This window comes from Gorilla gorilla, chromosome 19 (assembly GCF_029281585.2).
Source record: "Gorilla gorilla gorilla isolate KB3781 chromosome 19, NHGRI_mGorGor1-v2.1_pri, whole genome shotgun sequence".
NCBI classification, from domain to species: Eukaryota; Metazoa; Chordata; class Mammalia; order Primates; family Hominidae; genus Gorilla; species Gorilla gorilla.
Genome location: NC_073243.2, coordinates 77,435,604 through 77,463,195, shown reverse-complemented (window position 1 = coordinate 77,463,195; position 27,592 = coordinate 77,435,604). Strand labels below are relative to the sequence as shown.

At 44.9% G+C, this 27,592-nt stretch overlaps 1 protein-coding gene, 1 long non-coding RNA gene and 2 pseudogenes across 7 annotated transcripts in view; 1 reads left to right on the top strand and 3 right to left on the bottom strand.

Annotated features, from left to right (window-relative positions):
- Window positions 1-27,592, bottom strand: part of PDZD2 (PDZ domain containing 2) — a 472,513-nt gene that overhangs the window by 255,797 nt on the left and 189,124 nt on the right. The window contains exon 1 of one of the 6 annotated variants that reach the window (XM_063700789.1): window positions 1,266-1,741. The exons of the other annotated variants lie outside the window; for them this stretch is intronic. The gene's annotated coding sequence lies outside the window, so the exon portion shown is untranslated. Of the gene's footprint in view, window positions 1-1,265; window positions 1,742-27,592 lie in introns of those variants that run through there. 6 annotated transcript variants of the gene reach the window in all.
- Window positions 1,397-3,408, top strand: LOC134757603 (uncharacterized). The gene is made up of 2 exons (XR_010131778.1): window positions 1,397-1,497; window positions 1,736-3,408. It is a non-coding gene; the product is annotated as an uncharacterized lncRNA (long non-coding RNA).
- Window positions 6,605-8,913, bottom strand: LOC109023783 (large ribosomal subunit protein uL18-like; annotated as a pseudogene).
- On the bottom strand, window positions 23,669-23,765 carry LOC115931315 (uncharacterized; annotated as a pseudogene).

Sequence of the window (27,592 nt, the reverse complement as noted above, 5' to 3'; positions counted from 1 at the left end):
TTTCTTGTTTCTTTTGTTTGTGGCCTGCTCTGAGAACTCTTTTTCTTCCTTAAGACCTGACACAGGCCTCTTTCCCCAAAGGCCATCCTGTCTGTGAGTCCCGCAGCTGCACCCAGGGGCCTTGGGTTTGACTGAAGATCCTGGATTAACTGTGGGTGGGTCCCGTATCCTCTCAACTCCATTAACATCTCAGCAAAAGGAGCCACGGAGGCCTACAGGTTAGTATTCAATGGCCAGATTAGCAGCTGGGGACGAGATGAGGCCCTTGCAATTCACCTGCAAAGTTGAATTGAGAGTTACAAAACAGTGTAAGAGTGCAAAGTCTGAAAGTATTATTTTGTATGTATTTAAAGATATGTCTATATTACTTAGAGTTTATTATATCCCCTTATGATATCAAACTCAGCCTGGCCTATTTCTATGAAAAGCATTTGTTTACTGTTTACATTCACAGTCTTTTTCTCCCAGACATGGTTCCCAGGATGACAGCTGTAGTTACCGCCTTCTTTCCCTCCATCTCATGAGACAAGACTGACTTCATTTCACTTCTGGTGTTTATCAGCTACCTAGTAGAGAGGAGCTACAGGACAGAAAATGCCATTTTCTTTCCAAACATCCTGCATCTTTAAATATCTTTGATTTGTGGATCCTATAATCAAAACATTTTGGGAATCAGTGGTGGGGCTGTTGTCCAAGCAGGCTGTTTAGTAATTTGGGGGCAAAGATCTGTCTCCAAATGCCATCACGACCTCTTGTGAAATCATCCACAGTTCCCGCGGGTAGAGAAGGCAGCTTTGCTCCGTCTCAGTCATTCTGCTGCTAGCGAGGGATGGGGGACAGTATGACAGATTTCCCGGGCTGCTGCCATGCCCCCCGCCCCTACCGGGGCTTCAACGGCACAGCCCCCAAGGTTCTGAAACCGCCATGGCTCCGGAACCCCCTATTACCTGTCCCCTCTGGGCACCCCTTCCCTGCCCGTCACACACAGCCGGGGCGCCTCCTTCCGTCCAGCCACTGACAAACCAGCTCCAAGTCACTTACTCCTCCCGAAGAACACAAACCGTCTCTCAACACGCAAATCCCCCACTTTAAAAACAACACACCCCAGTGATCCGGCAGACGAGAAGGGCAGACGCTTAGGTGGCCGCTCCGCGCCTCCGAGGCTGTGGCTAAATCTCCACATTTGTGGATTCAGCCCCAGTCTGCACCCGACCTGGATCAGATCAGAAAACCTGAGGCTTTCGCCTGAGAAGCCGATTTCCTACCTCCAGTTCTGAAGTCACCTTCGGAGGGTTCCTCTCCGGAGCTCCTGGGAGTCTCCGCCGGCAGCAGCTGGGCGCCGGGTAATCCGCTCGCCAGGCCGGTCTCCGCGCCCCCCGGGCAGCTCATTAGCCTAATCACCTGCAGGCGGCCCGGGGGCCTGGGGCGGCTGCCAGCTGCCCTCCTGGAACGCGGCTCCTGCAGGACTTCCCGAAGGCTGCTCTCCGCCGGCTCCAGGTCTGTGGGAGGACCCCCCCTCCTCCCTCCGCGCCGCGGTGGAGGAGGTTAGGAAAAGCCTGTAATGCAATCCTTAACTCGGCTCGCCACTCCCCTGCTCACTTGTCAAAACCCCACGGCATTCCAAGATCCCCTCCCCGGTCACTCCCCTCGCCGGGAAAAGGAAACCGCCCTGGGGAGGATTTCAGGGAGTTTGGGGCTTCTCATCCAGACACCTTTGTTTACACCGAGGGCTCAGGAGCTTCCTGGGGCAAACCCGGAGCAGGTTAGAGGAAAAAGCGCCCTACCCTAGACCCTCGTTTGCACCAAAAGTTCTCCCTCCGAGCCATTGCAAGAAGCTCCACCTTCCCACATCAATTCACATCATGACCACTCCGTTTCATAATCCGCGGCAGCCTGAGTTCTTACAGGGGTGGAGCCCCCAGCTGAAATCACAACCATCGCATGGGGCAGGATGTCAGGGAAGTTTCCAGAAATCCCCGGTCAGAGCCTTTCTGCTGGAGTAACCAAAGTTAACACCGCTGAATTACAATCGCCGGTGACTGCACGACTGAAGCATTTCCTTTATACCTTCTCCCGCTCCCCTACCCCTCCCACCTTCTGTGGGGTTCAGTCAACAAGCCCTCCCCCAGGAGGCCTGAGTGGGCCTGGGCCCTGCAGCCATCGCTCCAGCTGCAAACTGATGAGGAAGCCCGACCCACGAGGCCGAATTGTTTACATCACACCCACTGAGGCTTCCTGTCTTAAATTAATGGGAACACAAATAAGACAGGAAAAGAGTGTTTGCTTTTCTTAAAGCAGGGGAGGGGGGCTGGCAGCGGGAGGGGGAGTCACCCCACATTTCATTGCTTTTCAAAACGTCAGCTGTATTCTCTTCCATTTTTCCACTCCTGACACTTGTTGAAAAGTAAAAGCGTCGCTGGTGCCAAACCTCAAGCCTTTATGGAACGTCTGCTCAAAACACATTTCACCTGGCTTCAAAAGGCATCCAGGGTGGAGCTCCCAGGAACCTGAGCTAGAGGAATGGAGAGCTCCTGAGGTTGATGGCACCAATCTCAGTGCAAACAAACTCACTCAAGCCCTGGGCCTCCCTCCCGGGACTTGCACAGGCAGGCACACACTCCACTCCTTGGGGTTCATGTTAGAGTCACACCCCAGTCCCACTCCACCCCTCTGGCTCTAAGCTCTGGTTGTGGGCATCCAGCAGCCCCTAAAAGTAAATGAGCTTTGCAACGGACAGATCTGGTGGAATTCGAAGCAATTAATTATAATGGAGGAGGCAAAAGAAAGCTTCAATTCCAGTACCATTACTGCCACCGGAATGGGTAATTAAAGCCCAGGAGGGGCCAACCCATGTCAAGCCTGGGCTGGAAATCTGCCCACTCTCAGAAGCAGCCCCAGAGCACATAGTAAATAATTATCATCATTACCAGTCCTGGAATTACCCCTAGTTGCTTCATTCAGGTCGGCACAACAGCCAACCCAGAAACAGGCAAGGAGTGTCAGGTCATGGTATTCCTCCTTCGGAAGAACCAAAAGGAAACAGAACCCCAGGATAAGATTTATTTCAAGAAGTTTTGGGTACTGCAACCAACAATACCTCATGGAGTTTAGGAGAACACTACATGTGCCCAGTGAGAACAAACTTTGTAGACCAGTCCTCCAAACATCGCAATTCCTGGGTCAAAGCAAATTAGGCTGATGATTTCAGAAAAAATCAAGGGTATTAGAACTCTCTAACACAAAGTGTCTGGCTTACACATATTATAAGGGTCTCAGTGAATGTTGGCTCCACCCCCTTCCCTTTTCCCACTCTTCTGCCAGGAAGTGGCAGTCTTTCATTAGCATCCTATACGTTTTATGGGAATTAAGTTCAAATTGAATAATTTTCTAATAATAATTAGAGAAGTACTCCTTTGCTTCCTTTCTGAGTGTTTTTTCCACAACAGTTTCCCAATGTTTTAGCTTCTTTCTCCACTCCTTCAATCCAGGTACATAATTAATGATGTGTACATCAATGCTGTTTAAAGTAAATGTATGGGCCAGGCGCAGTGGCTCACGCCTGTAATCCCAACACTTTGGGAGGTCGAGGTGGGTGGATCACTTTTGGTCAGGAGTTCGAGACCAGCCTGACCAACATGGTGAAACCCCATCTCTGCTAAAAATACAAAAATTAGCTGAGTGTGGTGGTGGGCACCTGTAATCCCAGCTACTCGGGAGGATGAGGCAGGAGAATTGCTTAAACCCGGAAGGCAGAGGTTGCAGTGAGCTGAGATCCCATCACTGCACTCCAGCCTGGGCTACAGAGTGAGACTCCAACTCAAAAACATAAAATAAATACATAATAAAGTCCAGGCACGCGGTGGCTCATGCCTGTAATCCTAGCACTTTGGGAGGCCGAGGTAGGTGGATCACTTGAGGTCAGGAGTTTGAGAGCAGCCTGGCCAACATGGTGAAACCCCATCTCTATTAAAAATACAAAAATCAGCCAGGCGTGATGGCACGCGCCTGTGGTCCCAGCTACTCTACTTGGGAGGCTGAGGAAAGAGAATAGCTTGAACCCAGGAGGTGGAGGTTGCAGTGAGCCGAGACTGCGCCACTGCACTCCAGCCTGGGCGACACAGCAATGCTCAGTCTCAAAAATAAATAAAATAAATAAATAATAAAAATAAATGTATGGTTTTAAGTATAATGCAAAGAAATATTCTGCCCCCATCCTCATCTTTGTTGCCTCAGCTCAGTCTGGGGCACATAAGTGCTGGGAATTGAAAATGGGACCACACGGCAGACACGGTGGCTCACGCCTGTGATTCCAGCACTTTGGGAGGCCGAGGCAGGCGGATCATGAGGTCAGGAGCTCAAGACCAGCCTGCCCAACATGGTGAAACCCCGTCTCTACTGAAAACATAAAAATTAGCCAGGCGTGGTGGTGGGTACTTGTAATCCCAGCTACTCGGGAGGCTGAGGCACGAGAATCACTTCAACCCAGGAGGCGGAGGTTGCAAGATCCCACCACTGCACTTCAGCCTGGGCAACAGAGCAAGACTCTATCTCAGGGAAAAAAAAAAAATGTGACTACATCTGCCTAATACCTTAATTTCAGGAAAGCTTTTGCATGCATATGCCATTCTCATCAGCAGGCCAGAAAGATATGATCTTGTGCGTCTTTTCCCTAACTGAGGTTTCACTGCTGACTGGAAAAGAGATCAATGGCCCAGTAAACAAAGGGGTGCTTAGCATGTGGTCTACGATTTTGTCTTGGGTCTGGTTTAAATAATACTTGAAATTGCTATATGCATACCCAGAGTCTACAAATAACATTAATTTGAGTGGGAACTGCTGATATGTTAACAGAATCCAAAGTAGCTTCCACACATTAAGGAAATGGTTCATTAAAAACAGTTTGAGTTCAGCATGATGGCTGATTTCAAAGTGGTATCCTCAGGGGTGATGATCAAAATGACAGGCACAAATGGGGCTTAATGTCTAGATTCAAGAAAAACTGACAAAGAGGTGAGGATCACAGCAGATCATGCATTTAATAGGAATCTGCATATTGCACTGATAAGAAATAGGCAATGCAGTGCTGGGGTGAATTCACGCTGGTGGGAGTTTGACAGGAAAGGGAAGTGCCCCCCTTCTCCCTACCCCATAATAAAGAATTTGACAGCAGACAGACTCTTACTGGTGGGTTGGGGCGGGTGGGGGTATGTCCAATCTGATGCCTCTTATTGTAAGGAAGATGTGGAGACACTGGAAAGGTTCCAAAGGAGAACCTAAATGATTAAAGAGACAGAAAATAGAACTTACAAGGGGAAGTTAAAGGATTTGGAGTTGTTTAGTCTAGAGTGAAAAAAAAGTGCCTAAAGGCAAACTTAACAGCCTTTTCCTACTTGAAGGGTTATTATAAAGAGGATACCGACCAGCTGTTCATCATCTCTACAGAGGACATAAGAGGTAAGAGACTCAAAATACAACTTTAGAATTTGGGAGGCCAGGCACAGTGGCTCACGCCTGTAATCCTAGCACTTTGGAAGACCAAGGCGGGTGGAACACGAGGTCAGGAGATCGAGACCATCCTGGCTAACACAGCGAAACTCCGTCTCTACTAAAAATATAAAAAATTAGCCAGGCATGGTGGCATGCGCCTGTAGTCCCAGCTACTCGGGAGGCTGAGGCAGAAGAATCGCTTGAACCCAGGAGGCAGAGGTTGCAGTGAGACGAGATGGCGCCACTGTACTCCAGCCTGGGTGAAAAAGCAAGACTCCGTCTCAAAAAAAAAAAAAAAAAAAAGAATTTGGGTACAATGTAAAGACGACTTGCTTAATGCTAATGGTAACTGACTTCACCTTAGGATAGTCTCATCTGATAACACTGTGCAATCTCCATCTATCAGACTCCATCCTAAGTGATAGTTTTGCATGTTTAAGCAGAAGTGAGGCTAGAAAACGCCTTCTATTCCCTTCTAGAACTATAGCGTTCCACTGTTATTCCATCATATGTGGGAGTAAAGATCCTGAACCTCTGTGTTCCCTAACTCACAAACAAGGTGCCATGAGAATGTAATGTTCTCTCAAAACATCGGACCTTTGTTTTCCTTATTGGGATGGGCATCGCTAAAAATATGCCCAACTGTGGACATTAACTAGATGATAAGTGTATATACTTATATATATATACACATACATATATATACTTATATATATACACATACATATATATACTTATATATATATACATACATATATATACTTATATATATACACATATATATACTTATATATATACACACACTTATATATATATACGAGAGAGAGAGAGAGAGATGGAGTCTCACTCTGTCACCCAAGTTGGAGTGCAATGGCGCAATCTCAGCTTACTGCAACCTCTGCCTCCCGGGTTCAAGCAATTCTCCTGCCTCAGCCTCCATAGTAGCTGGGATTACAGGCGCACGCCACCACACCTGGCTAATTTTTGTATTTTTAATAGAGACAGAGTTTCACCATGTTGGTCAGGCAGATCTCGAACTCCTGACCTCAAGTAATCCACCCACCTCCGCCTCCCAAAGTGCTAGGATTACAGGCGTGAGCCACCTCGCCCAGCCCGGTAAGTGTATTTCATAGCTTCGCTCCTGTTCTGTGTACAGGACGTATTGCTTTTTAGTGGGTTTAAATAATTAGTTGATGATGATAATGATAATAATAGCTATGACTTATTAAGCTCTTACTATAATTATATTGGGCACTGTGCTAAGTACTTTATTTAGATTATCTCATTTTTTTGCAGTAGCCCTGTGAAGTGGGTATAATTATTAGTCTTATTCTAACACAAGGAAACTGAGTCACAAAGAGGTTAAGTAACACGGCTAATAAATGCTGGAGTCCTAATTCAAACCCATTTGGTCTGACTCAAAAGGGTATGCTTAATCATTACACCACTGCCTCTTATCATTAGGTATTTTTAGCTATTCAGAGGGAGGAAACATTGCAAAAAGAAGCATTCATGCTTATTGGCCAAACTGATTGAAAAGCAAGCTTTACACAGGTTTACATTGCCTGGGGAAATAATCATCTTTTCCCAGCAAAACAGAGGAAAGGAAGGACCAAGTTCATTTTCTGAGACGGAGTCTCGCTCTGTCGCCCAGGCTGGAGTGCAGTGGCAAGATCTCAGGTCACTGCAAGCTCCACCTCCTGGGTTCACGCCATTCTCCTGCCTCAGCCTCCCTAGTAGCTGGGACTACAGGCGCCCACCATCACGCCTGGCTATTTTTTGTATTTTTAGTAGAGACGGGGTTTCACCGTGTTAGCCAGGATGGTCTCAATCTCCTGATCTCGTGATCTGCCCACCTAGACCTCCCAAAGTGCTGGGATTACAGGTGTGAGCCACCGTGCCCGGCCCATTTTCTTTTTTCTTTTTTTTGACAGAGTCTCACTCTGTTGCCCAGGCTGGAGTGCAATGGCACGATCTTGGCTCACTGCAACCTCTGCCTCCCGGGTTCAAGCAATTCTCCTGCCTCAGCCTCCTGAGTAGCTGGGATTACAGGTGCCCACCACCACACCTGGCTGGTTTTTGTATTTTTAGTAGAGACGGGGTTTCACCATGTTGGCCAGGCTGGTCTCAAACTCCTGACCTCAGGTGATCTGCCCACCTCAGCCTCTCAAAGTGCTGGGATTACAGGCGTGAGCCACGGCGCCAGGCCCCAAGTTCACTTTCTGATAGGGAGGGTGCATTGCTATCTCCCACAAAGCTGAAGAATTCAAATCAAGGTTCACCTTTATACATTTAATTATTCAGCTGTAATCTAACTTTGCATACAGTAGGTGTGACTGTGGAATGAATGAATACAAATGCTTCTTGACTGTGATGCCTTAAGACACATGAACCGAAATGAGGTTTTCCAGCACTGTGGTCAAGGCTCTGGTCGGTCATTTCCTGTTTCCTTTTCTTCAGCTGCTTAGTAAATAAGTTGATTGTCTTTATCTGAAAAATCTTCATAGAAAATTGTTTGGTTTAGGTCTTAGCAGCCCGCTCCTGAGCTCTGAGGAAGCTTGCCTACTTTTGAGCTACCTGATCTTTCTTCTGGGCAAGGGACATTTTGGGATAGTTCCACCTCTGCTTTTCAACTTCTTTCTTAGGCTTCTTCTCATAGATTGGATTCTCTTGCATAGCAGCATGAGCCTTCTTATACATCCCCATCATGTCTGGAGTTATGCTGTTCTTTATGTATTGAGAGAATGGTTTCTGGTAAGCATCTTCATCTTCCATTAGGTAACGCATGTAATCTGCAACATTCTGACACATGATGTGCTTCCAATGCATTAACTTCTGCATTAAGTTCCTTGCTTTCAGAATCGTAACCAGGGAATCGTCTGGTACTGCAAGGGATAGACAAGGCTCCATTCACAGCTTCCTTCAGGGCCTCCAAAACTGTATTGTCAGTGGTAGTTCTGGCAAGGCCTGCATCCAAATAGCAGGTAAAGGCACCTGGCTGGCCATCAATGCTTTCCACATTGTATTCATCTCCAGTCACCACCACTTGGCATTCCTAGATCTTGCCCATGCCAAACCTACTGAAAAGCCTCCGAGCCAGCAGCAGGCCAGTACAATATGCTGCAGCAGAATTTGTCAGCCAACCTTCACACCAAATTTTGGCAGTGTGTGCATAAGCTGTGCAGACTATCATATCCCCTTCTACATGGGCATACGCAATCTGACAAATGATATCTCTGTTACGCGAACTCTCATCCTGTATTTGGGTGTGTTGTACTTATTTTTATCCTCTATCACCAAGCGTTTCTTAGCATAGTAATCGGTTTTACCCTCTTGTCGTCTTCTAAATTTCATTTTGTATCTTTTAAAGTAGGCCTTATTCCTGACAACTTTAACAAACCCCACCCTACAGAACAAAGACTCATGTCACAGCTCAGCACAGACCTCTGGCTTGTCATTTCTGTGGGCTTCTTATCAGATGTCCCCAAAGAGCCTTACAATCCAGTGTTTCCTTCAATTCAGTATCTATGAGACAGCATATGGATGGGTCACATATTTCCCCAATGTCAACTACTTTTAGATCAAGACAAGATTTTTAACAAGGTTTATTGAGTGCTGTTGTATATCAACAATAGATGATTCATGAGTGAAACAGACAGCAAAATGATTTTTAGAAAGGCAAGTGAACCAGACACAAAAAATAAAAAGCCTTGATCCAAATTACTCTAAAGGACAGATATTTTCCCATTAGGACAATTTATCCTAAATCTGTAAACAGAGAGGGGCATAATTATACAAGTGTTTGCTAACAGATCTAAACCTTATGCAGCTGTAAAAAGCTGAAGAGAGGAAGAAAGCGGGAATTCCCAGGAGAAGATCCCCGACCACATCCAGGGCCACCAGCTCTCCACAAACACAAGGCCCAGCAGTGGCACCAAGCAAAGCATGAGAAGAAACCTCAGGATTCTGACACAATCCACAAATATAACTTTGAATTGTCTTGAAACTAAACAATGACAATTCTATCCAATCAACTTTCAGCTGACACACAGACGGGGTGGTGACTTATTGGTGTTCCAGATGTAGTTAATGGAAACATGATGCCCAGAATTAAAAAGGTATTCAGTAAATGTTGATTGAATGGATGGATGAGTGAATGACGTCTGAACAGATGCCCATGTCTCTTTCCCTCTTCGCAGCTCTGTTGGGAAGATGTCCTCAATGCTTCAAACCCGGCCAGGCGTGGTGGCTCACGCCTCTAATCTCAGCACTTTGGGAGGCCGAGGTGGGCAGATCACCTGAAGTCAGGAGTTCAAGACCAGCCTGGCCAACATGGTGAAACCTTGTCTCTACTAAAAATACAAAAAATTAGCTGGGTGCAGTGGTGCACGCCTGTAATCCCAGCTACTCGGGAGGCTGAGGCAGGAGAATCACTTGAACCCGGGAGGTGGAGGTTGCAGTGAGGCGAGATTGCGCCACTGCACTCCAGCCTGGGCAACAGAGTGAGACTCCGTCTCAAAGAAAAAAACCAACCAACCAAACAAACAAAATGCTTCAAACCCAAAGCCACCACAGAGGGGCTGAACCATTTGACATAGTTCCCTAGGAACTGAACAGTTCATGGAACCGGAGAATGGTTTCTGATCCAAAGATATATTAATTTGTGATCTTCCAGTGCACACAGGAAGGGGGATTGTGGTGCCTCTGGAACATCTTTGCAGGCCTTGATTCAAAAGCTGCCATTATTTACAATATAGATTCTAAACTCTATTTGAAGTCCAACAGAACCAAGTACTAAGTAGCTAGCGTGTATTGAACACATACAGGATGCCAAGACCTGTTCTAAGCCTTTTACGTATTAGGTCATTAAATCCCTATTACAATCTTAGAATATGTACTATTATTACAGCAACCCATTTTACAGGCAATGAAACTGGACAAGATTATCTAAGTAGCTCATGGTCACACAACTAATAAGTAGGGTCACACAACTAATAAGTAGAGGAGCTGGATCTGAGAGTCTACCTGGAACCAGTGCTTACTCTTAACTGCTACCCAATGCTATCTGTCCAGATCTTACTTCCTGCCACTTCTCTGCACAAACTCACTGTTTGCCCACAAATATGCAAAGAACATTCTAATCTGTGCAGGACACGTTCCCTGACTTCCCTCCCACTGTTGCCTCTCTCTTCTGAGTGCTCACATCACTCATTCTCCAGGGAACACACTGAAACTTACTTGGTTCACATCACACCTCTCCAGATAGCTCTGAAGTTCCTTTGGTGTTGGAACTGTGTGTTATATGGCAGTGTGGAGACGTAGTGGAATAAGAAAGACCTAGGTTTAAAGTTCAAATCCCATAATGATTATCCGTGAGATTCTGGGTAAGTCATTTGACATTTCCTGTCCTTATATTTAAACCGTCTACCTTAAAGGCTTGTTGAGGAGGAGAGGCTGAGTGTCTAGGATGATGCCTGATATTGTAAGCCAGTGATTCTCAATCAGGTATTTTACAGACCCTTCTCCTATCCCCGCAGGGACATTTGGCAATGTCTGGAAATGTTTGATAGTCTGATTGCTTACTGGCATCTGACGGAGAGAGAGAAAGAATTCTTCTCATCTCCCATTCTTCTGACGTGGTAACAATATCTTCTTCCATTTCTACCTTTCACAGTCTCGAAAACATGAATAATTTGTGCTCAGTTGTATATGATAAAAGAAACTTGTTTCTTGTTTAAAGAAACTTGTTCCCACTCACAGAGGTCTTCTGCTTTGACCTATCCCTGAGAACTGGGCATTGGGCAACGTAAACTCAGAAGCAGAAAATCAATTACAGCCATTGCTCACCTCTAGGCCGGGCCCACACCCAGCCCTGCCAGATGGTTTTATAATAGTGAGTGCTGTGTTACCATGAAGGGCCTTCTATAAAGGAGAGTTGAAGCTGGATAGTATCCCAGAGACTGTTCCTTTCCCCAGCAAACCTTCATCTAGCAGGGGCTGGTGCCTTTCCTTACACAGGTTTATACTAACACTGCCAGATAAAATATAGGAGACCCAGTTAAATTTGAATCACAGATGAAAAATGAGTAATTATTTTACTCTAAGTAGATCCCAAAAATCACATGGAATTTTTCATTTGCTAAATCTGACAATCTTATTTTAAAACAACCAAGTCCTTACCACTTGGTCTTGACAAAAATCATTTCTATACTCAGTAATACGTAAATATATGGAAAACAAAACATATGCACATTGTTAAAAATCGAGAAGCTTGAAGATATTCCTTTATGGTCTCTGTTTCTCACTCTGATGGACATCTGCTTCCAAGAATAGGTTTCTAATCATTTTCTTTATAGCTGACTTGAAGTCCTTCACCTTTGCCTAACATCTCTCACTCCGTTTATAATTCTCTTCTCATGATCATTCTTTTTGCATCATTAAGTTCAACCACTTTGACCCTTCTTCCCTTCCCAAGCAATTACCATTCAATTGAGCGTTTCACCTTGACTTGCTCTCTTACAATGATATATCAAAATGTCTCCTCTTTACAAGTCAATGAACCACATTCAGGAAACACTGAATTGAGGGTAGGTAGCTCCCTCAATTCTTCCAAATTGACCTCAAGGATCAGATGCCCCTTCCTAATTATTCCATGTTCTCCAACTCTAGGAAATCCTCCAGAAAAGCAACTTTAGGACTCCAGCCTCAGTTCTGATCTTATCTGGTCCACCACCGTTCTCCATCAGCTGAAAAACCTCCTAGTTGGGAAAAGCAAAGGACCAGATAGAACCTTGAATAATTTTCTCACAAATGAAAAACGTGGCTTCCTCTCCAGGCTTTAGGGGACACCTCAAAAGCCACGTTGTTTACATGTGGCGCTGTACAAAGGGCCCACCTCACTTTAACCCCAAGGAGGGTGGAGTTTAGCCCATTTATAAATGCAGTCTGCGGGGAAAGGGTATGAAGGGGAGCTGTGACCCTGTTAGGACTACTTTCCAGTTTACACATGGAGCACTGTGGGGGAGACTCGGAATCAGGGTAGCCAGCAAGATCTGGTGGAAACTCGGGCAGGCTGGTTAATGTGGAATGAAGGACATGATGAGATCAAGAAAAAGTTGTTAATGACTGGACGTGGTGGCTCATGCCTGTAATCCCAGCACTTAGGGAGGCTAAGGCAGGCGGACACTTGAGGTCAGGAATTTGAGACCAGCCTGGCCAACATGGTGAAACCCCATCTCTACTAAAAAATACAAAAATTAGCCGGGCATTGTGGCGGGAAACTGTAATCCCAGCTACTTGGGAGGCTGAGGCAGGAGAGCTGCTTGAACTCAGGAGGTGGAGGTTGCAGTAAGCCGAAATTGTGCCACTGCACTCCAGCCTGGGTGACACAGCAAGACTCTATCTAAAAAAAAAAAAAAAAGAAGGAAAGAGTTGTTGTTAATATGCCCAGGGTGGGAAAACACTTTGAATTACCAGAGTCATGAAGAATATCATTAAAAACAAGGGTGACAGGCCGGGCACAGTGGCTCACGCCTGTAATCCCAGCATTTTGGGAGGCCAAGGCGGGTGGATCACCTGAGGTCAGGAGTTCGAGACCAGCCTGACCAACGTGGTGAAACCCCGTTTCTACTAAAAATACAAAATTAGCCGGGTGTGGTGGTGCATGCCTGTAATCGCAGCTACTCGGGAGGCTGAGACAGGAGAATCACTTGAACCCAGGAGGCAGAGGTGGCAGTGAGCCAAGGTCGCACCATTGCACTCCAGCCTGGGCAACAAAAGCAAAACTCCATCTCAAAAAGAAAAAAGAAAAAACAAAACAACAACAACAAAAAACATGGGTGGTAAAAAAACAAAAACTTTCATTATTATTGGTTTATAGTAACTAGTAATGAAAGTATTAGTAATTAGTCATAAAAGTATCAGTACATAGTCACAAAAGACTTCCATAACTTCTTAAACTCCTGTCATATTGTTAGTATTATCATCACTTTTATCTGGCTATCACTTCATCCCACAAAGAAGGAATGATAGATATTATTTTACCCACTCCGCAAGTGATGAAACTGTGAAAAGGATATGGGAACTTCCAGGAACCCAGGTTTCTTGACTTCTGGTCCAGGGGCCTTCCCTGCCTAGCAGATAGCAGTTGCTCTGTTAGGAACCGGCCAGATTCGAGCCAGGAAACTGCTTTCAGACTTAACCCAGTGCCTTTGGAAGGCTGTGCGGTTGACTGGGGATGGGCTGTGTCAGAATGAGCCGCCGGGTGAGAAGAACAGAGCCGTGGAGCCAGGAGGCCTGGATTTAGATCTCAGCCCTCCTTTACCAGCCTGGATTCTCTCGTCTGTAACTGGGGATAATGACAATTACCTCGCAGAGGTGTTGTGAGCTAGAATGAACTGGCACATAACTGTAAGTGTGCATAAACATTATATTAACAATGACTGTAATTGTAGGTTCAGGATTCTAACTTGAAGAGTTCAAATATATGCAAATCCCCGCTAAGACAGGGATGAAATGGAGGAGAACTGGTAGTTTTTCAAAGCTACAAAAAGGCTTATCAAGCTATATGTGTTTTTAAAGTGACAAGAGAAAGTTACAAATTAACGGCTCACCTTCATTAAGTGTTCATGGGGTGTCAGTACCTGTGATAAGCCTTCACATGCAGATCCTCATTTAATCTTTCATCGCCTTAGGAGTTAGGTATTATTCTTTTTTTTTTTTTTTTTTTTTTTTTTTTTGAGATGGAGTCTTGCTCTGTTACCCAGGCTGGAGTGCAATGGCATGATCTCGGCTTACTGCAACCTCCACCTCCCAGGTTCAAGCGATTCTCCTGCCTCAGCCTCCCGAGTAGCTGGGACTACAGGCATGTGCCACCACACCTGGCTAATTTTTGTATTTTTAGTAGAGATGGGGTTTCACCATACTGGCTAGGCTGGTCTCGAACTCCTGACCTCATGATCCGCCTGCCTCAGCCTCCTAAAGTGCTGGGATTACAGGTGTGAGCCACTGCGCCCAGCCAGGTATTGTTCTTTTTTTTTTTCTTCTTTTTTTTTGAGACAAGTCTCACTCTGTTGCCAGGCTGGAGTGCAGAGGTGCAATTTTGGCTCACTGCAACCTCCGCCTCCTGGATTCAAGTGATTCTCCTGTCTCAAACTCCAGAGTAGCTGGGACTACAGGCGCCCGCCACCATGTCTGGCTAATTTTTGTATTTTTAGTTGAGACGGGGTTTCACCATGTTAGCCAGGATGGTCTCGATCTCTTGATCTCGTGATCTGCCCACCTGGGCCTCCCAAAGTGCTGGGATTACAAATGTGAGCCACCATGCCTGGCTGAGTATTGTACTTAATTCCATTTCACAGTTAGGGAAAGCCTGGCTTAGTGGAGTTAAGAAATAACCCAAGGTCACACATTTGGTAAGTGGTAGGATCAGGACTCATTAAGTTCATACTCACAGATGTGTGTAGCCCACGCATTCTTGTAGATGTGTGTGTTTATGTGTGTGTGTGTGTACACATGTGCACAGAGAAAGTTCAGGACAAAATAGACCAGATATTAGTAACATCCCACCACTGGATAATGGGATGACAAGTAATATTTACTTTCTTCTTTATGCCTTACTGAACTCAGTAGATAGTGCTTTTATAATTTAAATGTTTTTCCTTTTGATAACATACTTTAAAACGTAAACCAAAATGAGGCTTCAAAAATATAATGAGTGGAACCGCCATCCTCCAGTAATTCGCCAAAATGAGAAACACAAAGAGAAAGAGGAGAGACACCCAGTATGTTCTCCAGGCCTTTAAGAAAACATGGAGTTATTCCTTTGTCCATGTATATGTGAGTCTATAAGAAAGGTGACATTGTAGACATCAAGGGAATGGGTACTGTTCAAAAAGGAACGCCCCACAGGTGTTACCATGGCAAAACTGGAAGAGTCTACAATGTTCCCCAGCATGCTGTTGGCATTGTTGTAAACAAACAAGTTAAGGGCAAGATTCTTGCCAAGAGAATTAATGTGCATATTGAGCACATTAAGCACTCTAAGAGCCGAGATAGCTTCCCGAAACGCGTGAGGAAAATGATCAGAAAAAGAAAGAAGCCCAACAGATAGTACCTGGGTTCAACTGAAGTGCCAGCCTGCTCCACTCAGAGAAGCACATTTTGTGAGAACCAGTGGGAAGGAGCCTGAGCTGCTGGAACCCATTCCCTATGAATTCGTGGCAAAATAGCTATTGTTAAAAAAAAAAGACCTCTGGACTATAAATAAATAAATAAATAAATAAATAAATATATATATATATATATAATGAAAATGACTACTCTTTGAATGAGTGTGGGGGATAGGAGATATAAATAGCATTTGCAAGGCCCATTGTAATTAAACTTTCAGGCTCCCCCCCCCCCCCCCCCAGTCAAAGAAACCTTCAGAATAAAATGAGGTGGTTTTTTTGTTTTGTTTTGTTTTGAAACAGGGTCTCACCCAGGCTGGAGTGCATTGGCATGATCACGGCTCACTGCAGTCTCAAGCTGCCTGCTTCCCTGGGCTCAGGTGATCCTCACACCTCAGCATTCTGAGTAGCTGGGAGTACAGGTGCATGCCACCATGCCTGGCTAATTTCTGTATTTTTTGGTAGATACAGGGTTTACTAGTCCATTCTCTGCTGCTTTAAAGAACTGCCTGGGACTGCATAGTTTATAAAGGGAAGAGGTTTAATTGGCTTACAGTTCCACATGGCTGGGGAGGCCACAGGAAACTTAACAATCATGGCAGAAGGGGAAGCAAACGTGTCCTTCTTCACATGATGGCAGGAAGGAGCAGTGCTGAGCAAAGAGGGAAAAGCCCCTTGTAAAACCATCAGATCTTGTCAGAATTCACTGTCATGAGAACAGCAGCATGAGGTTAACTGCCCCCATTATTCAATTACCTCCAACCAGGTCCCTCCCACTCCGCATGGGGATTATAGGAACTGCAATTCAAGATGAGATTTGGGTGGGGACAGAGCCAAACCACATCATGGGGTTTTGCCATGTTGCTCAGGCTGGTCTTGAACCTGTAATGCTCAAGCGATCCGCCCACCTCAGCCTACCAAAGTGCTGGGATTACAGTCGTGGGCCACTATGTCCAGCCTAAGCTTCTTGAAAATAAAGATTATATTCCATCTCCCTTCTACCTAAAAGCTCAGGTTTCTGTCTCTTAGGCAGATCTCAGTTCTAAACCTTAAATGTGCTCATGAACCAAATATTTGCCAGTTATTTATTCTATAATAACACCAATGAGTTCTTAAAATCTGTTTTTTTTTTCTTTTACCACATTTTCCCTTGACATGATTATTTATAACTTATGTGCAAACTCCTTTCTCTTCTGTGGTCATTACAGAGGATAAAATGATAAAAGATCACTAAAGCAAACATTCTTCTTACTGTTTGCTTTGAACTCCAAAGTCTTCTTCAAGGAGCACTACAAAGATAAATTAAGATTTTGCACCCCCTGTCAACAAAACTCGCCTTCAAAGATGACCTCTGGAGGGGAGTAAAAGAATTGAAAGCAAACTGAAGGAACTCAAAAGCGATGACCTTTTCCTGTCTTTCTGCAGTTAACAACAATGCAGGGATGGCAGGAGAGGGCAACCTGTACGCAGAACAGGCACCCAAATCTCTTTCTGGTGAGAGCTTCTGGAGTCCCTGCAGGACAGATGATCTGGAGGGCAGGAGGGACACGTGCTGAGACGCCACATGGGAGAATGGGGGATGCAGAGGCTGAGCCCTCTCTCCCAACCCATTAGAGAGACTTCAGATGATGAAGATGAAGAAACTCTCACAACAGGATTGATGTGGAGGTCAGCTAAGCCAGGTGTCCAGAATGTGTTCACAGACCTGGCCTCTTGGGAATGCCCCAGACCTGGAATTCTCCGTGGCTTGCCTAGATGCCCTGACTGTGCTATAACGTGAGAGTGGCAGGGAGGTTTTAGAGTTACATTTATATGGATATCAGCCTACTCTACTAAGTCAATGAAAAACTACCACTGAAAACCATGGCCTTGTGAAGAAAATAACGATGACTTGTTTGCCTAGCCTTTGTTCTATTTAATTTATTTTCACAGAACAATGCCTCCAGATCAGCTTTTGAAAACTCACCTGCAAATTGACATGACTGTTTACCTGTTTGAATTTGGGTGAGTTTCTTTTTCAAAGTAGAAAACGAAGGTTAATTATCAAAATCTTTTAGACTGTGATTCCAGAGATGAGAGGCTGTTTGTGCTGCTGAGCCACGTGATTACATGGATCTCTTTGAGGAGCATTTCTAGCTCCATGGATTTCTGGGGATTAAAATATACCTCGGTGGGGTATGGTGGCTCATGCCTGTAATCCTAGCAATTTGAGAGGCTGTGGCAGGCAGATCACTTGAGGTCAGGACTTCAAGACCAGCCTGGCCAACAGGGCAAAACCCCATCTCTAATAAAAATACAAAAATTAGCTGGGTGTGATGGAGGGCACCTGTAATTCCAGCTACTTGGGAGGCTGAGGTGGAAGAATTGCTTGAACCCTGGAGGCGGAGGTTACAGTGAGCTGAGATCATGCCACTGCACTCCAACAGTGGACCCTGGGGTCCATAAAGTATAAAAACACAGGATATAATTTTTAATATAATTTTATTTTTTACAGATTGAAGATCTCACAGAATTTTGTGTATTTTACCTGTTTCCAAACTTTACAGATACCATGTGTATATACATTTTCTTGCTCTTTTTTAGCTGTTCATCTTAGTTTCTTTAGTCTTACTTCATTTACTTTTTGCTTTTTATTTTTGAGACAAGGTCTCACTGTGTCACTCACCCAGGCCAAAGTACAGTGGATTATAATTATAATTATAATTATAATTATAATCTCAGCTCACTGCAGCCTCTACCTATTGGGCTCAGGTGATCCTCACAACTCAGCCTCACAAGCAGCTGGGACTACAGGCACACACCATCATGCCCGGCTAATTTTTATTTTTTTGAGACGGAGTCTCACTCTGTCACCCAGGCTGGAGTACAGTGGCACAATCTCGGCTCACTGCAACCTCTGCCTCCCAAGTTCAAGTGATTCTCCTGCCTCAGCCTCCCGAGTAGCTCGGACTACAGGCATGGACCACCATGCCTGGGTAATTTTTTGTATTTTTAGTAGAAACAGGGTTTCACCAGGTTGGCCAGGCTGGTCTCAAACTCCTGACCTCAAATGATCTGCCCACCTCAGCCTCCCAAAGTGCTGGGACTACAGGCATGAGCCACTGTGCCTGGCCTCATATTCTTTATGATCGTTTAAAAATATAAAACCATTCTCAGCTGGCAGGTGGGAGTTTGCTGTTCCCTGGCAAGAAGGATCCAGCAAGTCCAGGGGCCTAGCTGCTTGTCGTGATTCTGCTCCCCCTGGTACCCAAAGGGAGTCTCTTCACCTACTGGGCTTGGAGCTTCTCGTCAGCAAAGTGTGCGTATGAGACTAGTTCACCTTCAAGAATGCACAGCACAGGTGTGGAGAGTCTGCATTTTGTGGGGAGGGATCCAGGCTGATGATATTCTCATTGAGAATTCAATATAGAATCTTATTACACAGCAGGAATTAACTCAAGTACACCTTTCCTCTTCTTCCAGAAGTGGATTAGTCTACATGATTTATTTATTTATTTTTAATTTCTTTCTTTCTTTCTTTCTTTTTTTTAAGACAGTCTCGCTCAGTTGCCCAGGCTAGAATGCAATGGCGTGATCTTGGCTCACTGCAACCTCCACCTCCTGGATTTAAACGATTCTCTCATCTCAGCCTCCAGAGTAGCTGGGATTACAGGCACCCTCCATCATGCCCAGCTAATTTTTGTATTTTTGTAGAGACTGGGTTTCATCATGTTGGCCAGGCTGGTCTTGAACCCCTGACCTCAGGTGATCCACCCACCTGGGCCTCCCAAAGTCCTGGGATTACAGGCATAAACCACCTCACCCAGCCTACATGATTTATTTTACTAATTCTGGACAGATGAGGTACCCTTTTCTAAACAAAATTTCTAGAGGGGATCATAAAAAACCTTTGCCTACCTCTCTGCTTTTGTCATTAGAGCATCATCTCTAGGAGAGGTTGAAAAAGAAAGGAGGATTTAGATCAAGTTGGGGACATTTGTAAAAATCATGGATTTTTCCCTCAAAAACAATAAAATTGGCAAGGCGCAGTGGCTCACACCTATAATCCTAGCACTTTGGGAGGCCGAGGCAGGTGGATCACTTGAGGTCAGGAGTTTGAAATCAGCCTGACCAACACAGCAAAACCCCGTCTTTACAATACAAAAATTAGCCAGGTGTGGTGGTGCACATCTGTAATCCCAGCTACTTGGGAGGCTGAGGCAAGAGAATTGCCTGAACCCTGGAGGTGGAGGTTGCAGTGAGCCAAGATCATGCCACTCCACTGCACTCCAGCCTGGGCCACAGATCAAGACTCTGTCTCAAAAAAAAAAAAAAAAAAAAAGCCAATAAAATTACTATTGGTTTATAGAGAAAACATTGAAACAAGCTTACACAAATACCATTACTGTGCTGTTTTTTAATAAAGACACATTTCACTCTATTTCAAAACATCTAAGTCAGACTGGTAAATTGGGAGCACCAACGCAGAATCCTTTTTGCAAACATAGCAGATTTAAAAAGCACTTAACACATAATACTTCTATTTATTTTTAGGTGGACAATCATGGACATTCCAAATTGAGACCCACAAGGGTTTATGACTACATTCTCAATGAGTGATGAGCCTGCTGGAAATAATAGGACTGATTCAGGACCAGTGAAAGAAGACACACAAACCCAAGACGTGCATTTTCAGAAGGAACGCTTATGTCACTCAACAAACATTTGTTGAGTTTTCACTAGGTGTTAGGTGCTGTGCTAGTTAGAGATGCTGACCCTACCCAAGACAATGAAGCTCTCGTTTTCTCAGTCCAATTGATGAAAAGTTAAACATCAGCTCTAGAAATTGAGACTGAGAAGATGAGTTCATGTAACTGTCCCTAGATGAATTCTTATCTTCTTGGTCAGTAAGGCAGGGTCCTTGAAGCTAAAAGATACATTTTTTTTTTTTTTTTTGAGATGGAGTGTCACTTTTGTTGCCCAGGCTGGAGTGCAGTGGTGTGATTTTGGCTCACTGCAATCTCCGCTTCCCAGGTTCAAGCGATTCTCCTGCCTCATCCTCCTAAGTAGCTGGAATTACAGGTGCCCGCCACCACGCCTGGCTAATTTTGTATTTTTAGTAAAAACAGGGTTTCACCATGTTGGCCAGGCTGGTCTCGAACTCCTGACCTCAAGTGATTCACCTGCATCGGCCTCCCAAGTGCTGAGATTACAGGTGTGAGCCACTGCTCCTGGCCCTAAAAGAAACACTTTTGAAAACATTAAATAGAACAGCACAGCACATAGAAGAAAGGTGTGGAAGATATTTGAGGGATAATAACTTGCAGTGATTTCATCTCAATGATGCCCACACATCAGTGACCACCTTTCGGCTCCACTACCTTTGGATTATGTACACAAGAAGAAGTCAGCACAGCAGTGATTTGAAGTGTCTTCCTCTAACACATAGAATGCTTTTTCTTTGCCTCAAAATCATCTAAGAGGTGAATCCACTTCACGAGGCTATCAAAGTTTTGAAACACTAGCACATATTTCTCAAAAGCAAATATTCCTGAAGAGTTCATGTTTCTTGCTTTTTGATCACTCCTTATTTAGACCAACTAAAGATCAAATGAGATAAATCTCTTTATATATATATATAAAGAGATTTTATATATATATCTAGTTATATATATACAAATATATATATTTTTATTATACTTTATGTTCTAGGGTACATGTGCACAACATGCAGGTTTGTTACGTATGTATACATGTGCCATGTTGGTGTGCTGCACCCATCAACTTGTCATTTGCATTAGGTATATCTCCCAATGCCATCCCTCCCCCTTCCCCCCACCCCACAACAGGCCCCGGTGTGCAATGCTCCAAATGAGATAAATCTCTTAAAGGTATGTTCCCTAATCACTGATTCTTTTTTTTTCCTCCACAAGCTGAGGTCATCTACCACCTGTGGGGCTTGAAATACCAAAATGAAAAAACTTCCCCAGGAATGAGCACCACACAAAATTTGCTGGGTAGCAGAAAGGTATGTGCAAAGACTTTCACTGTTAAGCAACAGTGTAGACCCTTTTCTCTATCTTCTATTTCTGTTGCATAGTTCAAATTTTGGGGGGAAGAGTGTTCATAAATTCAAGAAACTTTTTGCCACTTCATCTTTAAGCTGATGTCTAGTTGTCATGAAATCAACCATATTAATTTCCAGGAACCCTCTTCAGGCAGAAGCTCTTCACTAAAAGGGTTATTAGTTAAAAATGGAGAATATGGGCATATCCTGTTCCATATCTTCAAACCTGGAATTGGCGGTCAGCTAGCAGTGGAGGAGAGCAGGGCAGGTGCTCCAACTGGACACAGGCTTGTTGAGCTGTGGGGTCCCTTAAAGAAGGAGTCAGAGGGTAGGGGAACCCTTTTTGGTTGTTTCCTCCTCTTGGCAACAAAACCTGGCTTAGCTTCCAGTGCTTCTTGTTCTTGAAGTTCTTTTGTATTAAACAGAATTCATCATCCAAGAAAATGGCCTATAAATGTCCAGCCATTGCATCAAATTCTGCATCAGAGGAGGAAGAGTGGACACCCCATAGAACTTTCTCCTCTGAGGCATCCCTCATCTCTGGCATGGTGGCATCCTGGTGGCTAACCTGGCCTCTCACCACCCCGCACTGCCCAGCAGGCACAGGGTACAGGTTGATGGGCCAAGGAAGCCTCATGATGTCACCATGGCCATAGTCCCCACCAGGGGAGTCTGAGCCTAGGTCACTGCTGCTCTCAAGGTCCCAGTTGAGGTTGTCACCAGACTGTCTCAGCCTTCAGGATAAACGGTAGAAAGCTCTGCCCTAAAGGTTTTACAGAGGTCTCTAGAGGGCCCAGGTAATTGAAATGGATTCACATTTCCATCTCCACCTTTGTTTCTTTTTTCTTTTCTTTATTTTATTTTATTTTATTTTTTTGAGACAGGGTCTCACTTTGTTGCTCAGGCTGGAGTGCAATGGCGCAATCTCGGCTCACTGCAACTGGCTCATGCCTGTAATCCCAGCACTTTGGGAGGCCAAGGCGGGTGGATTACGAGGTCAGGAGATCAAGGCCATTCTTTTTTTTTTTTTTTTTTTTTTTTTGAGACAGGGTCTCACTCTGCTGCCCAGGCTACAGTGCAGTGGCACCATCTCAGTTCACTGCAACCTCTGCCTCCCAGACTCAAGTAATCCTCCTGCCTTAGCTTCCTCAGTAGCTGGGACTACAGGCATGTGCCACTACATCTGGCTAATTTTTGTATTTTTTGTAGAGACGTGGTTTTGCCATGTCTCCCAGGCTTTCTCAAACTCCTGGACTCAAGCAATCTGCCTACCTCAGCCTCCCAAAGCACTGGGATTATAGGCATGAGTCACCAGGCCCAGCCTCCACCTTTGTTTCTAGTGGCCACTTTTAAGCAACAAGTGTCTTAACCTTTTAATGACATTGTCTCATTTTTCCAGAGTTTTGGAAGGAAGCTAAGTACTTTCTTATTAATCAACCAGGCACAGACAGTGGCTACCCACTGTGCTAACAGTGTTAATGACACTGTGGCAGTGGGTTGGTCAGGCCTGCTCATGGGACTTGTGGAATGAAGGAAAACCTCCTTAAAGACACCAATGTGTTCCCCAAGGCCTTGGCCACCTGTGACCCCAAACTTTTCCTCACACACTAGGTTTGTACTTAACTGCACATCTTTTTACTGTGGTAAAATATACATAAAATAAAATTGACCATTTTAATTTTTTTTGAGACAGAGTCTCGCTCTGTCACCCAGGCTGGAGTGCAGTGGCGCGACCTCGGCTCACTGCAACCTCCGCCTCCTGGGCTCAAGTGATTCTCCGGCCTCAGCCTCCTGAGTAGCTGGGTTTACAGGCGCCCGCCACCGTGCCCAGCTTATTTTTGTATTTTCAGTAGAGACGGGGTTTCACCATGTTGGCCAGGCTGGTCTCAAATTCCTCACCTCAGGTGATCTGCCTGCCTGGGCCCCCCAAAAGTGTTGGGATTAATGGCATGAGCCACTGCACCCGACCCATTTTTATTATTTTTAAAAATCCCTGAGCAGGAGCCATGTTCATCTTCTCTGTATTGTTCCAATTTTAGTATAGGTGATGCCAAAGCCAGCACCCTTTTTAATTATTTTAAGCAAGCACCCTTTTGAATGATTTTCAAGTGTACAGTTGAGTGTCAGTAAATACATTCATGTTGTTGTGCAACCATCACCACTACCCGTCTCCAGGGCTTTTTCATCACACCAGGCTGAAACTTTACATCCACTAATAACTCTCCATTCATCCCTTCTCCCAACCTCTGGTAACTTCCATTCATTTTCTGTTTCTGTGAATTTGACCATTCTAGGACCCTTACATAAATGGAATCACGCCAGGCTCATGCCTGTAATCCAAGCACTTTGGGAGGCCAAGGTGGGAAGATCACTTGAGTCTAGAAGTTGGAGACCAGCGTGGGCAACATAGTGAGACCCCATCTCTAAAACAAACAAACAAAAAACAAAACAAAAACCCACTAAAAGTCAGAATTGATTTTTAATCATTTTATTAGTTACTTTGAGTCATTTATCTTTGCCCAAAATTTTCACTCCATTTATACTTTTCCCCACCCCATGGTTAGTCTTTTTTTTTTTAAACAGTCTCACTCTGTCACCCAGGCTGGAGTGCAGTGGGGCAATCTTGGCTCACTGCAACCTCCACCTCCCAGGTACAAGTGATTCTTCTGCCTTAGCCTCTTGAGTAGTTGGGACTACAGGTGAGCGCTACCACGCCCAGCTAATTTTTTTTTTTTTTTTCTGAGACGGAGTCTTGCTCTGTCGCCAAGCTGGAGTGCAGTGGCGCAATCTCGGCTCACTGCAACCTCCGCCTCCCGGGTTCAAGCAATTCTCCTGCCTCAGCCTCCCAAGTAGCTGGGACTACAGGCACACACCACCATGCCCAGCTAATTTTTGTATTTTTTAGTAGAGACGGGGTTTCACCATGTTAGCCAGGATGGTCTTGATATCTTGACCTTGTGATCCACCCGCCTCGGCCTCCCAAAGTACTGGGATTATAGGCGTGAGCCACCATGCCCGGCCAATTTTTGTATTTTTAGTGGAGACGGGGTTTCACCATGTTGGCCAGGATGGTCTTGATCTCTTGACCTCGTGATCCACCCGCCTTGGCCTCCCAAAGTGCTGGGATTACAGGCGTGAACCACCGCACCCGGCCAATTTTTGTATTTTTAGTAGAGATGGGGTTTCACCATGTTGGCCACGATGGTCTCGATCTCTTGACTTCGTGATCCACTGCCTCAGCCTCCCAAAGTGCTGGGATTACAGGCGTGAGCCACTGCACCTGGCCCCATGGTTATTCTTTGTACCATTAAGTTCAACCACTGTGACCTCTTTACATTTCCCAAGCAATTACTTTCAAATGTCCATATCACTGTGACTTACTATATCTAGCTTAATCCTCCATCAGAACATCTCCTTTTCTACCAGGTAATGATCTCTGATAAGGAAAAGCACTAACAGGGAACTGGGTCTCCACACTTCGTAAACTGCCCAAGAAGTCTTCCATCCTCCCTTGCTTTCCCACTGGGTGAATTCCTCAGAAGAAGCAACTTCAGAATGTCACTGCTTGCTGTCTGAGCTGTGCCACAATGCCTCTGAATTAGCCTGAGAAGCCTTGGTCAGGAAAAGCAAAGAAATCAGAATTGCAGGATAAGGCTTCTCCCAAAAGACTCTCAAGAAGTGTCCTTTCTATCTGTACAGATCAGAGTGTTTGGACACTGTGCAGAAGTCTCATGAAAAAACATGTAACTTTATCCTGAAGACATCTCAGCTTCCCTTTTTATGTGGATGATCAAGGGTGTCTGCAAGTCTGGGAAAAAGGGATAGAGGAGAATTAACAGCCAATACTCCAGGGCCTGGCTTACTGATAGGGAAATGGCTGTGATGACAGAGGAATCTGGGGAGGCAGGAGGAGCCTGACAGAAACAAATGGATGTCCCAAATAGGCTAGTTCATAATTTTTTAAAAGTTGAATATTAAAAAAAAAAACATACAAGTTAAAAATGCCATCAGAGCCAGGTGCAGTGGCTCACGCCTGTAATCCCAGCACTTTGGGAGGCCAAGACGGGCAGATCATGAGGTCAGGAGATCGAGACCATCCTGGCTAACACGGTGAAACCCCGTCTCTACTAAAAATACAACAACAACAAAAAAAATTAGCTGGGCGTGGTGGCGGGCACCTGTAGTCCCAGGTACTCGGGAGGCTGAGGCTGGAGAATGGCGTGAACCCAGGAGGCGGAGCTTGCAGTGAGCCGAGATCGCGCCACTGCACTCCAGCCTGGGTGGCAGAGTGAAACTTCGTCTCAAAAAAAAAAAAAAAGCCATTGGATTAAACGTATTAAGGGAGTGGTTTGGAGGGAAAATGTGAACAAGTAGAATGAAACAGTTGGAAAAAATCAGAATGGTACTAGACAAGAAAGTTTTTTGTTTTTTGTTTCTTTGAGATGGAGTCTCGCTCTGTCACCCAGGCTACAGTGCAGTGGCATGATCTTGGTTCACTGCAACCTCTGACTCCTAGGTTCAAGCGACCCTCTTGCCTCAGCCTCCAGAGCAGCTGGGATTACAGGCACCTACCACCACACTCGGCTAATTTTTTGTATTTTTAGTACAGACAGGGTTTCACCATGTTGGCCAGGTTGAACTCCTGACCTCAAGTGATCCACTCACCTTGGCTTCCGAAAGTGCTGGAATTACAGGCATGAGCCACCACACCCAGCCATAGATAGGAAAGTTCTTACAGCTATTGGGTACCACTTTACTTTGGTAAAGGGGGGTTAGTAACTGGTAAGAGGTAAGAAGGAGGGCTCTGACATACTAGTTAAGTTCTGTTTCTCAGTTTGGGTGATGTTTAATATAAAAATTCACTAAGCTGGGCTGGGTGTGGTGGTTCATGCCTGTAATCCTGGCACTTTGGGAGGCCGAGGCGGGTGGATCATCTGAGGTCAGGAGTTTGAGACCAGCCATGCCAACATGGTGAAACCCTGTTTTTACTAAAAATACAAAAATTAGCGAGGTGTGGTGCCTGCAATCCCATCTACTCTGCTGAGACAGGAGAATAGCTTGCACCTGGGAGGTAGAGGTTGCAGTGAGCTGAGATCATGCCACTGCACTCCAGCCTTGGCAACAGAGCAAGACTGTCTCAAAAAAAAAAAAATTCACTAAGCTGAATACTTTTGATATGTGCCTTTACGTATATCATATTTCAAAGATAAGTTTACTGGAAAAAGCCCTTCTGGAATGATAAAAATAAAGACCTCCAAAAATCCACACCTCTATAAGAGTAACAAAAACACTAGAAAAAATGACCAAAATCAACTTTTTCAGAACTCTGGAAGTTAGCCAAAAGCTTGAAACATCACTAGCAGCCACTGAGGCAGAACAAGTTTGGAGGCCCCCAAAAACTCTATCTTCACAGAATTGTTATTACTTGACCTGTCCAACAGCTCTCTGAAAGGCTCCATTTTCAAGGTTTCTCTTTACTTGACTTGATTCAGAGCTGATGCTGCAAAAGCAGCATTGCCCCTAGGTTATTTGTTGAAAACAATCAATGGCAATTGTTTAATATGTGCAGCTGCCTGAGAAAATATCTGCAAGTCATATATCTGCTAAGGAACTTGTATCTAGGCTATATAAAGAATTCTTACAACTCAATGTAAAAGTGGGTAAAGAATTTAAATAGATATTTCTAGCTGGGCATGGTGGCTCATGCTTATAATCCTAGTGCTTTGTAAGGCTGAGGCATGAAGATGGCTTGAGGCCAGGAGTTTGAGACCAGTATGGGAAACACAGCAAGACCCTGTCTCTACAAAAAAAATTTTTACAAAATTAGCCAGGTGTAGTGGCATATGCCTGTAGTCCTGGCTATTCAGGAGAATAAGGTGGGAGGATTGCT